The following is a 19,917-nucleotide window of genomic DNA, read 5'->3' on the forward strand; positions in this document are numbered from 1 at the left end:
GCAATAATTTGTCCATGACCTGCTTGAAGTGCTGCCGAGGCCATTGATATTCCATATGGCATTCGGGTATAGGTGAATAACCCCAAATGAGTACTGATTGCCACATATTTCTTTGAGGGCTCATCCAATTCTACTTGCTGATATGCTTGGGATAAGTTCAGCTTTGTGAATTCCTTTCTTCCATTCAGGGCCTGGAATAATTCCTCTCCTTTGGGTGAAGGATATCTAGGTATTTGTAGAGCCTGATTAACGGTGACTTTGTAATCATCACAAATTCAGATTTCTCTGTTGGCTTTTCACCCTGGCACGATGAGAGCTGCCCAGTTACTATATTGGGTTCTTTCCAGGATTCCTTCATTTTCTAGTCTGTTATGTTCTGGTTCAATCATTCCCTTTATTGCAAATGGTATTGTTCTGGGCTTATAGAACTTGGGTTCAACACTTGATTTCAAGTGTAACTTTGCCGGAAGTCCTTGGATTTTCACCAGGCTTTTTTCAAAAACCATCTGATATTTCTTGAGCATTTGGTCCAGTTTTGGCTTGGCCTCACCCTCCAAGCATATGTTCATTATGGATCCAATTTCCATCCAATCTAGTTGAATGTCCGATAACCAATTTCTTCCTAACAACGCTGGCCCCCTGGTGTCATTGATGTAGAGGGGTAATCTTTTCGATGTCTGCCTTTATATTCCACATTTACTTTGCATTTTCCAAAACACCTTGACTTTCTCTCCTGTGACTGTTATTAACCCCATGTCGGTCTCTTTAATGGTGAGGTGAGGTCACAGTCATGTTTTTAACTTTAGTGGCATTAACGACACTGCTGCCTCCAAGCCCAACTCCATTCGAAGAGGTTTGTTGATGACTTTCACATGGACGTAGATTTCCGATTTCTTCCCCTTTAATCCATGAATATACAATACTTCCAGGGCCTTGTCTTTCTCTGAGTCATTGTTTTCACTGCTAGGGCTTTCATCCCCTTCATCCTTCTCCTCCTCCACAGTTTTCACTTTGGAGAGCTGTTTTCCTTAACTAGGTCTTCATTTTTTCTCTTTTCTTTCCTTGGAGGCACCGTCTTTCTTTCTTGGGCTCCTGGCTCTGACGTGCTCCTCTTTGTCACATAGATGGCATCTAGGCTTTCTGAAAAAACAATGATCCAGACTGTGGTTGTTCTTTCCACAGCGTTTCGATCCTCATCGCCAATCTGTTAAGTATTCTAGGTTTAGAAATACTCTGCACACGGAGACATGACGCTTCATTCATTGCTTAATACAAATCTAATATGGTTCCCTGCAGCACACAGCATATGTGAGTGATGACATCATCACGCTGGGCATTATGATGTCATATGCACGCAGGCATATATACATAACACTTTAGACATCATGCAGGAAGGTTACGTGTGATCTTCTCTGTGGATCTTACACTAAGTGCCACTCAAGCAATATACTTGAGCTGCTTTGTACATGCTTTAGTTCAAAGAGTGTCAGTGGAGAGTTTGAATTGTAATCCAAGGGATGACTGAAGCTTGAGATCAAACAACCATTATATTGTTTTAATTTCAATGGATAGAAAAGAATCCCAGGCACTTTCTAAAAGCACTCCTATTAATGTTTTGGAAATAACATTGATTAAGATTGTACTTGTTTTTTTAATAATCATTTTAAGATTTTGAGTTGAATTCTGGTAGGATATTTGTCTCCTCTGGCTACTTAGGGTAAAGACAAAGCACATTCGTGGGAGGATGCACCTTTATTTTGCAATCTTTATGGAACTCCATCAGTGAGAGGTGACAAACATATTTCATTCACCATCATCATTTTAACCTCCATATAACTGACAAATTACTTCAGAAAAAGACAGAGCAATTTGGGCCTGACACTGAATACGACATGTTGAATCAGTTAAGTGACTTGACTATTTTGTTAAGTCTAGTGAAAATTTTATATTCTCCAAACTTTAAGAGAGAAGGTATTGGAAAATAAGTTATGAGTCCATTTTTAATGGCAGCACAATGCTTTAACCTCTGCTTGACAGAGACGGAGATCTGAGCTCTATCCTGACCTGGACCGTTGTTTGTGGAGTTCAAAGTTCCCACTGTGATTACCTGGGTTTTCTGTAGGTGGTTCTGTTCCATCCTGCACCCCAAAGACATGCTTTCTGAATGTTAATTAGCTGCTGTATATTGCCTTAGTATGTAAGGGAGTGATAAAATATAGGGGGGTAATTGAAGGAATGTTAGGAGAATGGGATTAATCCAGGATGTTTAAATTGGCAGTTGATGGTCAACATGGAGTTAAGACTACAAGAGATAGCAGTAAAATTAAGATGATGGGCCCATCGAGTCTGCTCCACCATTCCATCTATTTTCTATTTTTTCCTTTCCACCCCATTTTCCCACTTTCTCCCCTTTCACACTTTTGAAGCACCTAGTAATCAAGAATATATTTAAATCTACCCAATAACTTGGCCTCCACAGCCACAGATTCTCCACTCTCATCTCTGTTCTAAAGAGAGGCCCTTTTATTCTGATGTTATGTTCTCGGGTTCCAGTCATCAAACATTAACCCTCTCATTCACAAGTGCCTTCTCATAAACCTCCTCTGGACCTTTTCAAACAGCAGCACACCATTCCCTCGATATGGGGCCCAAAACTGCTCACAAATGCCTTATTAAGCCTTAGAATTACATTTTTGCCTTCATATTCTGGTCATCTCAAAATGAGTGTGAACATTGCATTTGCCTTCCTTACTACTGACACAACCTGCATGTTAACCCTGAGGCAAATCTGCACTAGGACACCCAAGTCCCTTTGGATCTTCACTTTCTGAATTACCTCCACATTTAGAAAATAGTCTACACCTTTATTCCTTCTACCAAAATGCATGACCATATACCTCCTGATGCTGTATTCCATCTGCCACTTCTTTGCTCATTCTCCCAACCTGTCCAAGTCCTTCTGCAGCCTTCCTAAGTCCTTAGCACAACCTGCTTTTTCATCTATCTTTGTATCATCCACAAATTTGGCCACAATTCCATCAATCCCGTCATCTCAATCATTTACGAGCAATGTGACAAGTAGTGGAGCCAAAAAAGGCCTGTTTATACCCATTCTTTGCCTTCCACCAATCAGCCAATCTTCTATCCACACTGGTACCTTCCCTATAATATCACGCACCCCTATCTTATTTAGCAACCTTGTCAAAGAGCTTCTGACTCCCCATTGTCTGCTCATTTCTTCCTCAAAGAATTCTAACTGATTTGCCAGGCAATATCAACCTGAGGGAAACCACGCTGACTTTATATTGTGCATTCAAGTACCCTTAAACCTCAACCTTAATAATGGACGACAGAATCTTGCCAACCATCCTATAGTTTCCTGTCTTCTGCCTCTTTCCCTTCTTAAAGAGTGGAGTGACTTTTGCAAATTTCCACTCTCTGGAGTCATTGGCAAACTCCAGTGATTCTGCTAATTTCTACAGCTACCTCTTTCAGAATCCTGGGCTGTAGTCAATCTGGTCCAAGTGACTCATCCATCTTCAGCCCTTTCAGTTCCACAAGCAGAAGTGACTGTACTCACTTCTGCCCTGACTCTCTCAAATTTCTGGCTCATGCTACTGTCTCCACAGTGAAGTTTGACTTGAGTTCATACACGATTTCTTTGTTTTTCATTATCACACTCTTAAGCATAATTTTCCAGTGATCCAATGTTCCCTTTGCTTCTATTTTACCCTTTATAAATCTGAAAATCTGTTGGTAGCATCTTTTATGTAACTGGCAAGCTAACCTTCATGTTTCATCTTTTTTCCCCTTATTGTTTTTTTTAGTTGCCTTCTGTTGGCTTTCAAAACTTCCCAATCTTCCAGCTTCCCACTAATTTTTGAAATACTATGTGCCCTCTTCTTTGCTTTTATGTTGTCTTTGATTTCTATTCTCAGCCATGGATGCTTGATCTTCCCCTTAAAATGCTTCTTCTTTGGGATGATCTATCCTGCATCTTCCAAGCTATTCCCAGAATCTCCTGACATTGCTGATCCACTGTCTTTCCTGCTAGGGTCTTATGGGTTCTGCGCCATGGTGGGACATACCTCCATGTGGTCCCGCTGGAAACACCCAGAGCATGACTGGTGGCAAAACCAATAGATGTACTTGAAACGTTATGCAGGAGGGTGATGACATGCCTGAAGACTGCTTCAACCAATCACGACTAACTTGAAGTGCAGTCACGGAGACTTCGGTAATAGTGGTCTGCCTGATATGGTTAGAGTACAGACTGTGGCGCTAGGGCCTCAGAGAAGGATCGGGATAAATTACTCCTGTCCCTCGGTGGCAGAGACTCAGAGCAACAAAGAGTCTGGTTGGAGATCTGGGTCCTTAAAATTCCTGCTGTTGGAATCCCTGCTATAAAAATGGAACTTCAGCAGTGTCGACAAGGTTTGGTATTTCTGTTAATCGAGTCTGACTGACCATCTAGACAATCTGGCAGATGAGATCAAAGCCAGTCCATTACCTGTGTAGTTCCTGGAGAATAGTAGGAACAAATTGACCCATTGATATGCATCTCATTCTATTCAACTTTAGTTAGTGCATCTCTCATGCCACCACAGTTTCCTTTACTCATTTTCGACACCTAAACATGTGACTTTAACTTCTCCCTCTAACATTCCAGAGTTAATTCTATAATATTATGATCTCTACATCCTTCTTGTTCCTAATCAAGTCTAGTCCATTACACAGCACCATATCCAGAATTGCCTTTTCCTCATGAGTTCAACCACAAGCTAATCTGAAATGGGATCTCATAGGCATTGCACAAATTCTTCCTCTTGGGATCCAGTGCCAACCTGATTTTCTCAATCTACCTGCATATTGAATTCCCTCATGACCAGTGTGACACTGCTGTTCTTACATACCTCCTCTGAATCTATCCAGCAGGCCAGAAACACCTATGGAACGAAAAAGAGAGTTCATGTTTTACAGTGACAGGTTTTCATCGGAAATCTTGGATTAAATTATGGTTGTGGAGAACATTCATCCAGCAAAGAGTATCATAACTCAAGTGAGTTATATCTGGCAATAACCAAATGTTCTTATTTTTAAATAACGACACAATGGAGAATTTGAACTGGTGAGGATTTCTGAAAGATGAGCAAGTGAAAAAAGAGTCAAAAGTCAATGAACAGGGTTAAGAAATTGTATTTGGTATTCAGTGTCCTATCCTTGATAAAAAAAAAGATGATATTTTAAATGTATTCTAAGCCTATAAATGAATAAATTTTGCCTTATCAAAATAACCGACTCTACAGTTGGAAGATAAATGTTTTCAATGCATCTTTTAAAGTACCGTGTTGAAATGCTACTGCTCCCAGCTTGGATTTCACACAAAGAAGTTTCATTGTGAGCGCAGAGTGGTTTATGACCTCAAAGATGAACCTGACGTCCACCATATTGTGGAAAGGAAAGACTCTTGTCAATCCCCACTATATCAGTTTGCGCTTTGAGTCACTATCATTTTCAGCTGTTTGTGTTCTTGTGAGAGCTCACTTGTGCCTCTAGTAGTCATTGTATCAGCTGCTGCTATTTTAATGCATCTCGTAAAATGATAGTCCTGATGGGGAAGACTGAAGTAGCTGTAATTAGGGAAAAGTAACAGTCCGACATTTGCATTCACGCCACACAATGCTGAATTTTTTTTGAACATGAAGGAAAATAAGTTGGTTCCTGCCTGTTTACATCAACCAGCTTGAGTTTAAGACAGGGCGATCTCCAGAGAATGCTACATATTTCACTAATTACTCCACTTCAAAACCCTCACATTGGTTTTCTTTGTGATTTGACATAATAAAAGGTAAGTATTTAGTATGCACCCAGTGGAATGAGGTAAAGCTACTGTTCTTTTTATCTTGTGAAATGCTTACAATTGTATTTTAACTGACAGGAGGCCACTTGAGTGTAAATTCCTTGTTCTGAGGCAGAACGTACTTTTCATGCATGTAACACAACTTTTTTCTTCCATTCCATCAAGCATTACAGTCCATTGATATTTAAAAGAAAATGCATAAACTAAATTACTGCCTGCTTCACATAAAGGCACTTTTTGATGTTTCATTTCCAAGTAAAATATACTTACTTGAGGAAAGCTTGTTTGCAGGATTCAATTCAATGTTATGTATTTTGATAGATCATTACAGATTATCTCTTCAGATGCCTTAAATAGTTGGCCAATATTTTATCAAAATGCTCCAGATATACAACAATGGGGTGTATTTAGAAATGTCAAAAGGTGAAAGATATCAGGAGACCATTTGATAATTTGCCATGCATTTCTAGTAAATCTCATATCACTAATTGCATGGTGGATTTTTCTTGGTTTACTTAATCTATGCAAATGAATGCAAGGTGAATTAATAGGTGTTATAATACTTGTTCACCCAGATCATAATTGAGCATAAAGAGTTATGAACATGACTCATCAACCAAAATCTATTCCATGTTCAGAATTAGGATGGTAACTGTAGTGCCCTCTGGTGTATTTTAGTTATGCATACGCAATTATATAAAAATGTTACTCTCTCATGTAACTTAATATTCTTAATGTTTACTCCTTAGAGAGTGTTTACTAATTATAATGAAAACCTGTATTACCTATATCTCTGCATCCAGTAATTCAAAAAATTCCCTGATAAATAATTAGGGGATGTTGAGCTTTAGCCTTGCTTCTTCAATTGTTACATTTCATTCATGAGCTCTCATGAGCTTTCTTTGTGGTTAAATGAAGAACTCAGCAGAAGCTGGTGCTGGGGTCAAAAGCAATGCATAAATGCGCTGGAGCAGCTCAGCAGGTCACGCAGCATTGATAGGAAGTAAAGCTTATCGTGTAAAGGGTGTAATGGATCTGTGATGATATTAATATTTAGGTTAATGTTAAGCTGTATTTCTTTTAAATATGTCTTAGGTTAGTTGTGGCTTAGTTATAGGGTTACAAAGGTCACAGCACATTTAAGGAGAACCATTGTAATTAAAGAGTTCATTCTTGGAGTCAATATATCTGGAAATCAGAGCCAAAGTGGAACAGAAGTGTTCTTAATTGAAACTCAAGTACCAGGTGTGGTTCTTAAAAGCATCTTGAACAGAGATGAGGTTAGAGGTTGTTATGGATATGGAGTGTTTTTGGAAAAGGCATAAAGTTTTGTAGAAATGAAACTATAACTGTTAAGGATTCCAGTACATGATCATGTGGGATCCAAGAATTGGTACTAACCTCATGGATGATGTAACTGTCACATGATTTGGAGAACTATATTATCAAATTCAAACATTTCTGGATCAGTTCAAAGGTCAAGACCCCGTGGGACACACAGAGGTCTTGCACCCTTGTGAAAGACAGGGTTGAATTCTGTAACTGCAATAGATGCTGTTATCGACTGCTCTTTTGAAAATAAAGAGTGCAGGCTCATTGTGGAAGAAAACTGAAGACAGAAAACAGAAGATCTGAAAACTTGACCTCCTGGAAAGACAGAACTGTATTGTCCTATTCACAGGAGATGCAACACATGGATGCAACTTTTAAATAAGTAAGGCCACCAGAAAATGGTCACTCCTGTTTGAAGAATATCTCAACTCATCAAAAGAATTGTGAGTTTAAAGAGGCCTAAAGATATGATGTTTAAAATCACTTTATAATTACTTCGTAACTGCGATTTAAAAGAATCCTGAATTCAACAAGATATTTGAAACTGGACTTTTAAAAGTGACTTTTTCAGAATCAAACTGAAAGTATAATGGTTTTAGACTTTAATACACATACACACATTTATTTTTGTGGATAGTGGGGTTACATTTAGAGTTAAGTAAGAAATGTTAATAATAGTTTAATAAAAACTATCATTTTGAATTTATAATTGTCTTGTGAATTTTCCATTGCTGTTCATTTGTTAGTACTAATAAGGGTTTATTAGTTTGTTACAAGGGCAAGTTAACAGTTACCTTTGACATCCTATGGATGCTGCATGACCTGCTGAGTTCTTCTAGCATGTTTCTTCGTGGTTGCCTAGTATACTGATGATGTTCAATTACCAAATAAACCTGGCCACGGCAAAGATGGAAGCTCCACAGAAAGCCAAATATTGAATCACACTGCTCTCTCTAGTTTATAAATTTGCCAACCAATATCCATGTTCACAGCAGTGAGTAACCTGCATATCATTGTTCTTCATCTGGCTCCAAGATGATGGAGTTTCAGTAATTCATCCCCTGCCTCAGGTGGATATGTTGCACTTTGGGGCATAATCGTTGATGGGAGACTTATGTTTGTCACTGTGGCTAGAATTCCTCCCATTTCATTTTATAGAGGGGCACTGCATGTATACTAACCCAATCACATTTTAGGAAAAATATTACAAAATTATGCTTCTGAACAATAGACTTTATAGGTTCCAACATAACAAAGGTTAGAATGAGGCTATGTTTATTATTGGTTGAGCTTTCTTAATATAATTAGTAACCTTAAGAAGCATGACCAAATGCTGCTTTGTTTCAAATGCAATGACTGTCAATGCAACTCTTCCATTATTTCTCATCACTTAGCCACATGAGAATATTTTTCTGAATGAGATAAGTTTTTATGTAAATGGGGTCAAAATCTGAAAGTTCCTCTCTCTGGAATATTATCGCATGGCTATGAAGACAGTAATACACTGAGGACTAGTGGCCCACTGGCTAGGATGTGAGGCAAGTGATCTTTGTGAAAATGTTGAACCCTTGAACCTGTTTCCAGGAGTGGTGCCATCTGTCTGCTTCATTTGAGGTGCTAATAGAGCCTGTGGCAACTTTTTTAAAACTCTCAGTTAACAATGTCATTAGTGCAATCTTCAAACAGAATTATTTAATTGAAGAATACTCTGCATCAGCTTGTCAAAGACAGGATATTGAAAATGCTGCAGGACACTAGGCACTCCCTACCCAGCAGGGACTCTGCCACTACAACGCCCTTGATATATATGATTAATTCGTTAACTCACTACTGCACAATGTAGAACTAAAAAAATGGGCATGTTCAGATCCATATTCAGTTGCAAAGAAGAAAGACATACTCTTAAAGTAGAGTGTAGTGATTTAGCATAAAAACAATAACTTTGCATCCCGTGTAGTATGGAATATGAAGGGTCATGTGACCCATCCGTCTGGAACCTGGTGGGAATGTAGATTGCAGAAGAGCATGTGACCTCTCCATCTGGAACCTGATTGGAAGTCACCTCACCTGCTCATCAATGTCAAGCCTTCGCCACAGGTTAGCGCACTTCTGGTCATTGGCAACTTTGATTGCATCATCGATACCTGGGCTGGATTCGCCAGCTGATGGCCTATAAAGCTTACCCTACATGTGAGCCATCATTCTCTTTCACTTCTGGGATGAATCCGAGCTCCACTCTAGGTTGGGCACCGTGGCAATGCTGGAGGATCATTGGAGTGCAGACAAAGGGATGGGAGCTGTAGTATTGTGTGCCTAGAGTGCTTAGTTAGATAAGAACTGTGCTTGCCAGGGATATTAAGGGGTGGCAGGTATCATATGCTGTAACTTGATTGAAAAGCCTTCTACCCACGAGTGGCTGCGAGTGTATCCTTTTATCCTGTGTGTGTGTGTGTGTGTGTGTGTGTGTGTGTGTGTGTGTGTGTGTGTGTGTGTGTGTGTGTGTGTGTGTGTGTGTGTGTGTGTGTGTGGTTGTGTGTGTGTGTGTGGTTGTGTGTGTGTGTGCATGTGTCTGTTTCACCCCTATTGTGACTCCCCTACACATGTAAATAAAAACAAATGTTGAATCAGCCACATTCAGACTTATTATCCTTGGGTCCCTTTGAACTGGTTTTACTCACACAACATCCTGAATATTATTTCAGAGCCATTCTCTTCCTTTTAAACATCATATTGTTTTGCTGCAAAGCCTCTCAGATATAAAGGATGTTTCCACTTACACCATGGGGGGGGGGATCACAATCCACATGGTTCTTAACTCCCAGAAATTTTAAATAGTGCTTGCTGCCTCTTTAAATGATCCAGCCTTCTCATCCTCTGGCGTTGAGAACTCCAGAGGTTCACCTCCTTTTGAGAGAAGTACCTTGGTTTTCTTCTTTGGCTTGGCTTCGCGGACGAAGATTTATGGAGGGGGTAAAAAGTCCACGTCAGCTGCAGGCTCGCTTGTGGCTGACAAGTCCGATGCGGTGGTCAATGTCTGCTAACTCACCCCATTGTTGCCAAGGTGACTAGCAGGCCTTCACAAGCACCATATCTGCATGTTATCACAACATTAGATCTGAATTCCATGTGTACCTTTCATGGTATCTTTCTTGGCTTCTTCACTCTTATGCAGCTGTTGAGAATATATTTGTTTCCGTGCTTGTATATTTTGTATAAACCATTTGTATCATGTGATGCTTCCATGAATGAACACAGCATTACTCTGTGTTTTTCCTTTGTGGGTAACTTTCTGAACTTTACTTGAGATGAAATGAGAGTTTGTTGTTATTCCTAAGTACAATGGACAGACGCATCGAAATTCTTCCTTGCTGTAGACAAACAAGTACATAAGGTAAACCAGCGACAATACCATATATTAAATTACACAATATCCCAAGTCAGGAAAAGAGGTAATAAATATAAAGTGAGTGATAAATTAATATCCACAGTTGCATGTGGGCAAGTAAAAAAATAACATTTCAATGCTGCAGAGAGATCTTTTGGTAGTCCTGGAGTGGTTTATGGTTAGGGTTAGGGTAGTACTGGGAGGTTGAAGAGACTGATGACTATTAGAGAAAAGCTGGGTTTGAACCTGCAGGCTTCTGAACCTTTTGCCCAAAGGGAATGGCAAGACGAGGTTGTAACCAGGGTGATGGGGAGCCTTTATGATGTTGCCAGGAGGTCAGTGCCAGGATGGATTTGTCACCTTTTGCATCCCTGTGCACTCAGGTTTCCACAACAGGCTGTGATTCAACCAGTGTATACTTTCCACAGTACATCTACAGAAATTTGATAAGAATATTTGATGACATGACAAATCTCCTCGGACTTCTTATGCCTTGATGTGCTGGTTCCAGGAGAGGTCCTTTGAGATATGGACTCCCAGGAACTTGAAGGCACGAACCCTCTGCTTTGCCATCCATTCAATGGAGATAAGAGTGTGGCTTCTCAGCCACTTCCCCACCCTCCCCATTCCTAAAGTTCACCGTAAAATCTTTGGTCTTGCTCACTTTGAAACAAGATTATTTTTCAGGCACTATACCCAACCAGGTTCTCAATCTCATCCTATATTCTGACTCATCATTTCCAGTTGATTGACCAAAAGGTCATAAAGAAAATGCCAGAGGACATCTGGTCCAGGAGGCTTGTCTATCCTTAAACCATTCAGCTTCCCAAGCCTTTGCTCTGGTGATCACGACTACACTCACCTCTCTTCCCTGACAGCCTTGAAAGACAGATACACTGCTAATCAGTGAAAACTGATGCAAAATACTAATTCAGTTCCTCTGCCATCGCCTTGTCGCCCATTACAATTTATCCACCGTCATTTTCTATCGATCCTATAGCTACTCTCACCTCTTTTTATTACTGATAATCTACTTAAAAAAGCTTTTTAGTATGCTTTTTGATATTGTTTGCAAGCTTCCTTTCAAAGTTCGATTTTTCTTCCTAATGATCTTCCGAGTTGCCTTCTGTACTCTTTCAAAAGCTTCTCAGTCCTCTTCTTCACATTAATTTTCACTTTCTTGTATGGCCTTTCTTATGCTTTGACTTTGGCTTTGACTTCTCTTGTCAGCCACAGTTTTCCATTCAAATTTTTTTTTTTTGTAACATACCTTTCTTATTTCTCACGGAATCTCCAGCCATTGCTGCTCTGCGATCTTCCCTGCTAGTATGCCTTTCCAATTAAATTTTGCCAGTTCCTCTCTCATATCTCTGTTATCCGTTTTATTCCACTGATATAACTGACTCCCCTGATTTTAATTTCTCCCTCTCAAATTGCAGGGCAAATTCTAATCATACTACGATCATCACCTCCTAAGGGCTCCCCTACCTTCATCTCCTAAGGTCTCCCCTACCTTCATCTCCTAAGGGCTCCCCTACCTTCATCTCTTAAGGGCTCCCCTACCTTCATCTCCTAAGGGCTCCCCTACCTTCATCTCTTAAGGGCTCCCCTACCTTCATCTCCCTTATCTCTGGTTTAATTACACAATACCCAATCGAGAATTGCCATTTCCCTCAAGCCAGAAGCTGTTTTAAGAAGGCATCCTGAAGCTGTTTGATAAATTTGTTTTCTTGGTATCCAGTACTAACCTGGTTTTCACAATTAATCTGCATATTGAAATCCCCCATGACAATTGTAACATTGCACTTTTTCATACCTTCCCTATCTCTCCCTGCAGTTTGCATGCCACATCTTGGCCTATATACAACTCCCATCAGGGCTATTTTTATCCTTACAGCTTCTTAATTCTACCCACATGGATTCTATATCTTCTGATCCAATGTCTCCTCTTTCCAAAGATTGAATTCCATTTTCAACCGGGAGAACCACCCCACCCCCTCGGCCAACTTTCCTGTCCTTCCAATACACTGTGTATCCACGGATATTTAGTCCCCATCTGTGTGGTCTTTTTTCAGCCATGACTCAGTAATGGTCACAACATCATGTCTGTCAACTTCCAGTGGCGCTACTAGATCATCAACCTTATTGCTTATACTGTGAGGATTTAAATACAGGACTTCCAGTGCTGTATTCATCACCCTTTTCAATTTTGTTTCCAAAGTACCTCAAGTTCAATCCTTAATCTTACGCTTGCAATGTTTCCCTATTGACTGAACCTGGTGATACGGGCCTTGTGGCACCTATACCTCTTTCTGGGTAGTAGCAACAAGAACAGAGCATGTCCTGGGTGGTGTGAATCCGACGACAGCATTCCATATAGATTTCGTCAATGGTGAGGAGAGTTTTGCCTGTGATGTACATTACAGGACTGTGTTCATTATCTTTTGCAGGTAGTTCTGATCTGTACCTTGAGATCATTCTACCTGAACTTCACTATTCTTTGAAAAGGTCAATGATCTTGCTCATTCAAGTGGGTCAACAGTTTGATGTCTAGTTCAAGGACTTACCATTGAGTTTCTTTAATAATTACACTTCAATTATTAGTATTTCCAGTTGTCAGTCAAACTAGGACAGAACTTACCCAGTAAATGATAGCAGCCTGGAGAATCCTGTGGAACAAAGAGACTTGGGGATACAGCTTAATCATTCTATGAAAGCTATGACATAGTAAGGAAGGATGGGAAAGAAGGCATTTGGCATTCTTGCCTTCGTCAGTCATGACATTGAGAATAGGGATTGGAATAACATGTTAGCACTGTACAAGATATTGGTGATCCATCTTTTGAGCATTGCACATGGTTCTGGTCACAAAGCTATAGGAAAGATATAATTATGCTGGAAAGAGTGCATATTCACAAGAGTGTTACTGGGACTGATTTATTAGGAAAGGCTAGGTAGACTGGGTCTTCTCTCCAGTAAGTCTAGGAGATTGAGGGGACCCCAAATAGAGGGTCATGAGAGGAATCAATAAGGTAAGCCTTCAGCAAAACACAAAAATTTGCAGACACAGTGGTTGAAGTGAAAACACAAAGCTGGAGAAACTCAGCAGGTCAAGCAGTGTCCTTTATATAGCAAAGAGAAAACACATAACTGACATTTCGGGCTTGAGCCCTTCCTCAAGGCATAGGAAAATGTTGGTAGGCGTTCGAACAAAAGAGTAGGAGGGGGAGGGGTGGTCACAAGGCAGAAGTGATAGGTAGAGAAGAGAGGGAGGGGACAGGAGAGACCAACGGGAGGAGGGATAGCTAGGTGAAGGGAGGGGGGAGGGAGGGAAGAGAACTAGAAAGGGGGGAGGGGTGGTCACAAGGCAGGAGGTGATAGGTACAGAAGAGAGGGAGGGGACAGCAGAGACCAAGGGGTGGAGGGATAGCTAGGTGAAGGGAGGGGGAAGGGAGGGAAGAGAACTAGAAAGGGGAATGGAAGAGGGAGGGAGAATAGAAATCAAATTAGCAGAATTGGGAAATGTCACTTAATGCTCTCTGGCTGGAAAGTGTCCAGAGGCTCAAAGGTCCATCTTTCTTCAGTGGTAGAGAAATTTAAAACTAGAGGGCATAGATTTAAGGTGTTTAAAAGGGGCCTGAGTGGCAACTTTTTTTGACATGGATAAAGGAGGTGGGTTTTTGGAACAAACTGCTAGAGGAAATGGTAAAGGCTGGTACAATTGTAACATGAACAGGAAAGGTTCAGAGGGATGTGGGCTGAATGCAGATAAATGAGATTAATTTGGATAGAGAACTTGAACAGTGTGGACAGGCTACACCAAAGGCCTTGTTTCATGTTGTAAAATTCTCACTGAAGAATGTCTCAAGTGCATAATATAGTGATCATCTGCTTTGTTATAATGAGACACTCTTATTTCTTACAACACATGCTGCTGTGGAGTGTAATATGCAGTCAGTGCAGCTTTTGTTACAGTTTAATGAGTTCTATACGTGGCTGAATTACATCCTGTAATTCTGCGCAACCATCATGTAACAGGAATGTTTACTTTTTGGCAACATGTAATTTCAAATACTCTCATTGTTCCTCAAAAACTTCCACGTCTCCTTTCCAGGAGGGTAGATCCAATCCAGGAGGGTAAATCCAAGCATGGTTGGAAGCAAATATTGAATGGAATGAAGTGAACAAAGAAACAGACTCTGAGGGTCAGGAAGCATCCATGGAGTGGTCTTGACCCTTTCTCCAGCCTCAAAATTCCAGCAGCTGCAGTGAAGTCTTTCTCTTGAATGGTGTGAAGGTGGCCATGGTTTCTTCGTCCTAACAGTACAATAAGACATTGGGGCCACTGAGCTCAGTGAATATATTGGACTGGGAGGGGCAGAGCTCCAAGAAATTAGTAATACTGATTCACTCACATATACTTACAACTTTGATGGAGTTGCATATACTCTGATTAATTAGGTGCTCACTAGACGGAGTCAGTTTCAATGGTATTAAACAGTAAAAGGAAAGGCGTATTCTGGGTGAAGACCAATCATTTCTATAAATGTCAACAACTGCAGTTTATGTCCTTATCGCCAGTTTACATGAAATTGATTAGAGACTTACTGCTATACCCAAGATTTTTTAAATCCTAATAAGAAAATACAGTGTTCTTAAAAATGAAATGCCCTACCATGGTACAATACTAACCACACACCACTGAACTAACACAGGCTGGCCAACTTCAACCTGTGAGTCTAGGAGTCAACTCTGCTAACCCTTCTCTACAGTGGCTATTCCACTTCCTATACGACAGAAGCTCCACGCTGCAGGGGCTATACATTTGTGACCTAACATCCATTTCTATTTACACCATTACCTCCTCTATGGAAGCTTGTTGTTACCCCACCCCCTCTGTTGTTTGAGGGGCTTCCTCTTAGTCTCAGCTTCTTAAAGCCCAGTAATGGAAGGGCTCTAGATTGTGGAAACAGTTGCCTACCCCTTTTCTGAATGCAGATTTGTTAAGAGTGTATGGAGAAAGATGGAAGACCATCAACTTGGCGAAAGACACACCTTGGGCTGCCTGTTGGTCTTTCAGCACACAGAGATATCGATGTTGGAATGCTGCTGACTGGCACATTCCAGACTGCAGGAGTATGTGCCAAGGGACACACTGGGCAGACCAAAGTGCGTCATTCACCAAGCTGATGGTCATCCAGCAGTTCTGGGTGTTTGACTCTGTGTGTGTCCCTGGGAACAGCCCGCAAATCAGAGATCCTCTGTCACGCTGCTACTGGAGATGAAACATCACATGGACCCTTCATCTTTCTCCACACACTCTTAGCAAATCTGCATTCAGAAAAGAGGTAGACGACTGTCTCCACTTCACCACAGCCATCTCGGGGACAACATGCATTGTGGGTGATGTTCCAGTTGGAAGAAGTCCTCTCACCAACATCTAGGCCAAGTCCTGGTGCTTGTTCAGGAGCACTGGTGATGAAGCACACCTGAATGATCTGCTAAGGGAACCACTCCACCATGTCTAAGAAGTCTCATCTCTCAATCTCTCTCTCTCTATTCTGACTGCAGCCTGATGGCCTTGTGGTCAGGTGTTTATCCTGGATAAACTTTTCCATGAAGGTTAGGTGGTGTGGCAAAGTCCATCTGACTGGGACATTGGATGGAAAAAAGGTCAGGTCCATCCTTCATGACTCCTGGGACAGGTAGAACCTCAGCAAATTGGGATATTTGATGCCCTTGTACTTTCGTTCCACACACAACCTAATGCAGCCATGCATGAAGGTGGCTGTCAGGATGAGGGCCACTTTGGGTATTTCTTTGCCCCTTTTGTCTGGTGACTTCTCCATGATGATTCTTCAGACCCTTTCCATCTTTGATCCCCAAATGAACCAGAAGACTGATCTGGAGACTACCAGAGAAAAGAAGCAGGGTATGAGACATACCTGGCACATGTACACCTGTCCCAAGAGCAGCTTGCACGATGACCAGGTTTTTCCTTGTTCTTGAGATAGAGAGAAAGAGAGAGAGAGCCCCATGACAATTATATGTGTCTCCAATTCCTGATATCCTCCTTCTCCTCCTTCTGTTTGAATCGTTGCCTCTCCCCACCCTCAGGGGATTTGCCAGTCACTACCCCTTGGGAACTCTGCCTCTTCCAACCACACAGGTGATCTGCCAATCTTACCTAACAGAAGCTCTGTACTGGTACTTCCTATCCATAGGGACTTTCCTTCATGATATCATATCTGCAGAATTTAAAAACAAATTAAAACCAGTTTTTGATATTTGATTAGCTCATCCTAACATTGAACATCTTTGCATGAATTGAATCCAAGCTCAGTAATGAAATAGCAATGTATAAATGTGTTCCTCTTCACTGTACCAAGCCCTTGCACATTTAAATTGGAATATTCTAACCATCTCATGGTTTAAATAAAAATCCCCCATTTGGACCTTGCTGGAGAAGAGAAACTAAAGCTTATAAAACTTCCTGTGCCATTTGCGTCTCTCTCTCTCTCATTCACTCCTTCCCGTCAGGCAGAAGATACTTGAGTTTGTAAACCTGCTCCTCCCAATTCAAAGACAAATTCTTTCCTGCTGTATTCAGACCTCTCATTGGGTAAAAAAACCATAATGCTTTGCACAGTTTAACAGTACTATTCTTTTTAACTCTATACCTCACACTTCTGTTTCTCTTTGTAACTACACCTTTGATATTTTTCTATTCTTGTACTACCTGTTTGACTATCTATAGATTAATCGCCTGGATAGCGTAGAAAACACCATTCTTCATTATATCTCGGTGCATGTGACATTAGACAATTCAATTCAATTCATCGTAATTCTGATTACAACCCTCCATCACAAGCGGAATAATCAATGCATTTTCCCAGCACCTGAAGGAAAACCATTTGGTTTTTATCACTCATCAGATGCTTCTCTGCAACACCATCAATTAATTTTCATTCTCTTGAGCTTTCCATATCTTTTCAAATATTTATCTTCTTTCCTTAATATGAATTTAACTTTTATTCTTGTTTTTAGATAGGCATTCCATGTTCAAACCACCGTCTTTGTTCTATGGGGAGTAGTTTTAATTGTGTGCCTCATGGTTATTGAATCTCCAACTGATTGAAGTAGTTTCACGAGACATTGAAGATGTCACCCTTTGTTCAGTATGGCGATGGCTGGCTTGCAGGTTAATTGAACTAGGCTTTTGGTCTCGAAGCTCTTTTTCATTTAACATATACTGGTTTCTTCCAGCAATATTATCCGAGCATTGGATACCTAAATTTAAGATTTATAAGTGAAGTAAAATCATAACAGCCTGCTTTCAAGCACCATCATAAATATGATTCAGAGAACTGACTGACTTTACAGATTTTACTCAGGAAAGGCAGAGTCTTTTTAATGGGAAAACTTACTACATTCTGAGATAAGATGCATTTTGTTGTCTTTATGAAGATACCACCAGGAGTCCCTTGAGATGCTTTGCATAATGATGAAAAGATTAAGCAAACAACCAAATAATATTTTAATTAGAGACATCAAATATTTATTCAGATTGCTATCTCCTTTTTTATACTTTTTATATTTTTTATTTCAATTTCTACCTGAGTGTTTCATTTTCTCCTGATAAATGGTTTTAAGGCCTTTTGATATAAGGAAGTTTAATAGAAAATATGAATAAAGTACATTTTAAATAAGTCAAGGTGGAATCGAATTCTCTTATCTATATTTATGATACTACATGGAAAGACTGCATGAAAACATCCATCGTAAAGGCAAGATTTAGTGTGACCATGTAAGACATCACTATCCTCTGACAAAGATACTCGCTATTCCAGAATTGTCCTGCAGGGAGAGTGTAACCTGAAATTTATTATCTGCCCCAAGTGTCCTATTTAAACCCATCTTGCACAATGCAACAACTCCAAGGAGGTTCTGAATATCTTCATTCCAGTATTGAAACTTTCTGTCCTCAGATCTCAACTGCTCTCCATACCCTCCCACACCCCCATAATCCTAAGCATTTCTTTGCAGCTTCTCATCCATTTAGCCTCACACCATCCAAATTCATCCCAATAAGGAGACCTTTAGGCTGCCTGGTTTAGTTCTTTACCTCTCAATTCCTGACTTTACCACATGAATTTAAGATTCATAGCATGTAATCTAAGATACATTACATAGCATGTAATCTAAGATTGTTCAAATCACAATATGACAACTGGGGGAAATAAATTCAGTTAATTTAATCATTCTGGAATTTAGAAAATTAGTAATAGCATTAGTGATTGTAAAATAAAAGCTTTCAATGGGGATTGTAATTTGATGATGTCCTTCAGGGAGGGGAATCATACTTTGCTTGGGCCTTTTGGTAACCCCCAAACTGCCCTATAGGATTGATCTGAAATAAAGTAGAGAGGGAAATAAGTGCTGGTCAGCCAGTAAACCTTGAAGGAATAAATATAGATAAAGCAAATCCTTTCTCATCCACCATACTAGCAGTCAAGTCAAGTCACCTTTATTTGTTGTTCCTATTATGCATTGCACGGTAAAGACGAGATAGTGTTTCTCCAGGACCATGGAACATAAATATGTTAAAATATAAGTTAAAATATTAAGACATATACAATAAAAGTCCATGGTACATTATCCACCTATATTCTGGGAATTAATGAGTCTGATGGCTTGGGGGATAAAACTGTTGCTCAATCTGGACGTAAGGGCCCGAGGACTACGGTACCTCCTACCAGATGGCAGAAGGGAGAAAAGTTTACATGAGGGGTGTATAAAGTCCTTCACAATGTTTGTTGCTTTCTGCGTGCATTGTGTGTTGTAGATGTCTGTCATGGAAATGCCTGTGGTCCACAAGTACATGAGAAAATAGCAAATTCACTGCTCAGGTTTTACCCAACTGAACCTCAAACAGGAAGAATAACAGCCATAAAATTTTGTGAACAATAACTGACCTTATTAATGTGCCAAAGTTGTGTTGTACACATCTGATATGTTTGGCTTGTCCCATTTATTCTCAGTTCTTGGAACCGACCAGAGATCTGCCACCAGAACATGGGCTTCTGGTTAAAGCAATAGGACAAGTTAACCTTCACCTGCAAGCTGGCAAACCATCCAAGCAACTGAAGAGTCATTATTTGTGGTGGCAGTAAAGCCAGTTGTAACTGCAGAGTTGACAGGCAGCACTATCCCATGCTTACCGTGAGGTTTTGTCTTCAGATGCAGAGCAAACTGTCTCTTTGATATACATATTTACCAATTTCTGAGCATTGTGAAATTTATTTCATCATCCATTGCAAGAACCTTTATTTAAATAGGT

General features: G+C 40.3%; 2 long non-coding RNA genes across 2 annotated transcripts in view; both read right to left on the minus strand.

The window, feature by feature from the left end:
- The window catches only part of LOC138753486 (uncharacterized), a 71,369-nt gene extending 61,693 nt beyond the window's left edge, over positions 1-9,676 (minus strand). Inside the window, exon 1 of the long non-coding RNA XR_011351195.1 lies at positions 9,376-9,676. This is a non-coding gene — a long non-coding RNA (uncharacterized lncRNA). The remainder of the gene's footprint in view (positions 1-9,375) is intronic.
- Positions 9,677-9,900: 224 nt separating this feature from the next.
- Positions 9,901-19,656, minus strand: LOC138752327 (uncharacterized). Its single transcript, XR_011350525.1, has 3 exons — positions 19,553-19,656; positions 16,765-16,825; positions 9,901-10,560 (listed from the first exon to the last, which is right to left on the minus strand). It is a non-coding gene; the product is annotated as an uncharacterized lncRNA (long non-coding RNA).
- Positions 19,657-19,917: the final 261 nt, after the last annotated feature.

The sequence above is a fragment of the Narcine bancroftii genome, chromosome 2 (assembly GCF_036971445.1).
Source record: "Narcine bancroftii isolate sNarBan1 chromosome 2, sNarBan1.hap1, whole genome shotgun sequence".
Classification (NCBI taxonomy): domain Eukaryota; kingdom Metazoa; phylum Chordata; class Chondrichthyes; order Torpediniformes; family Narcinidae; genus Narcine; species Narcine bancroftii.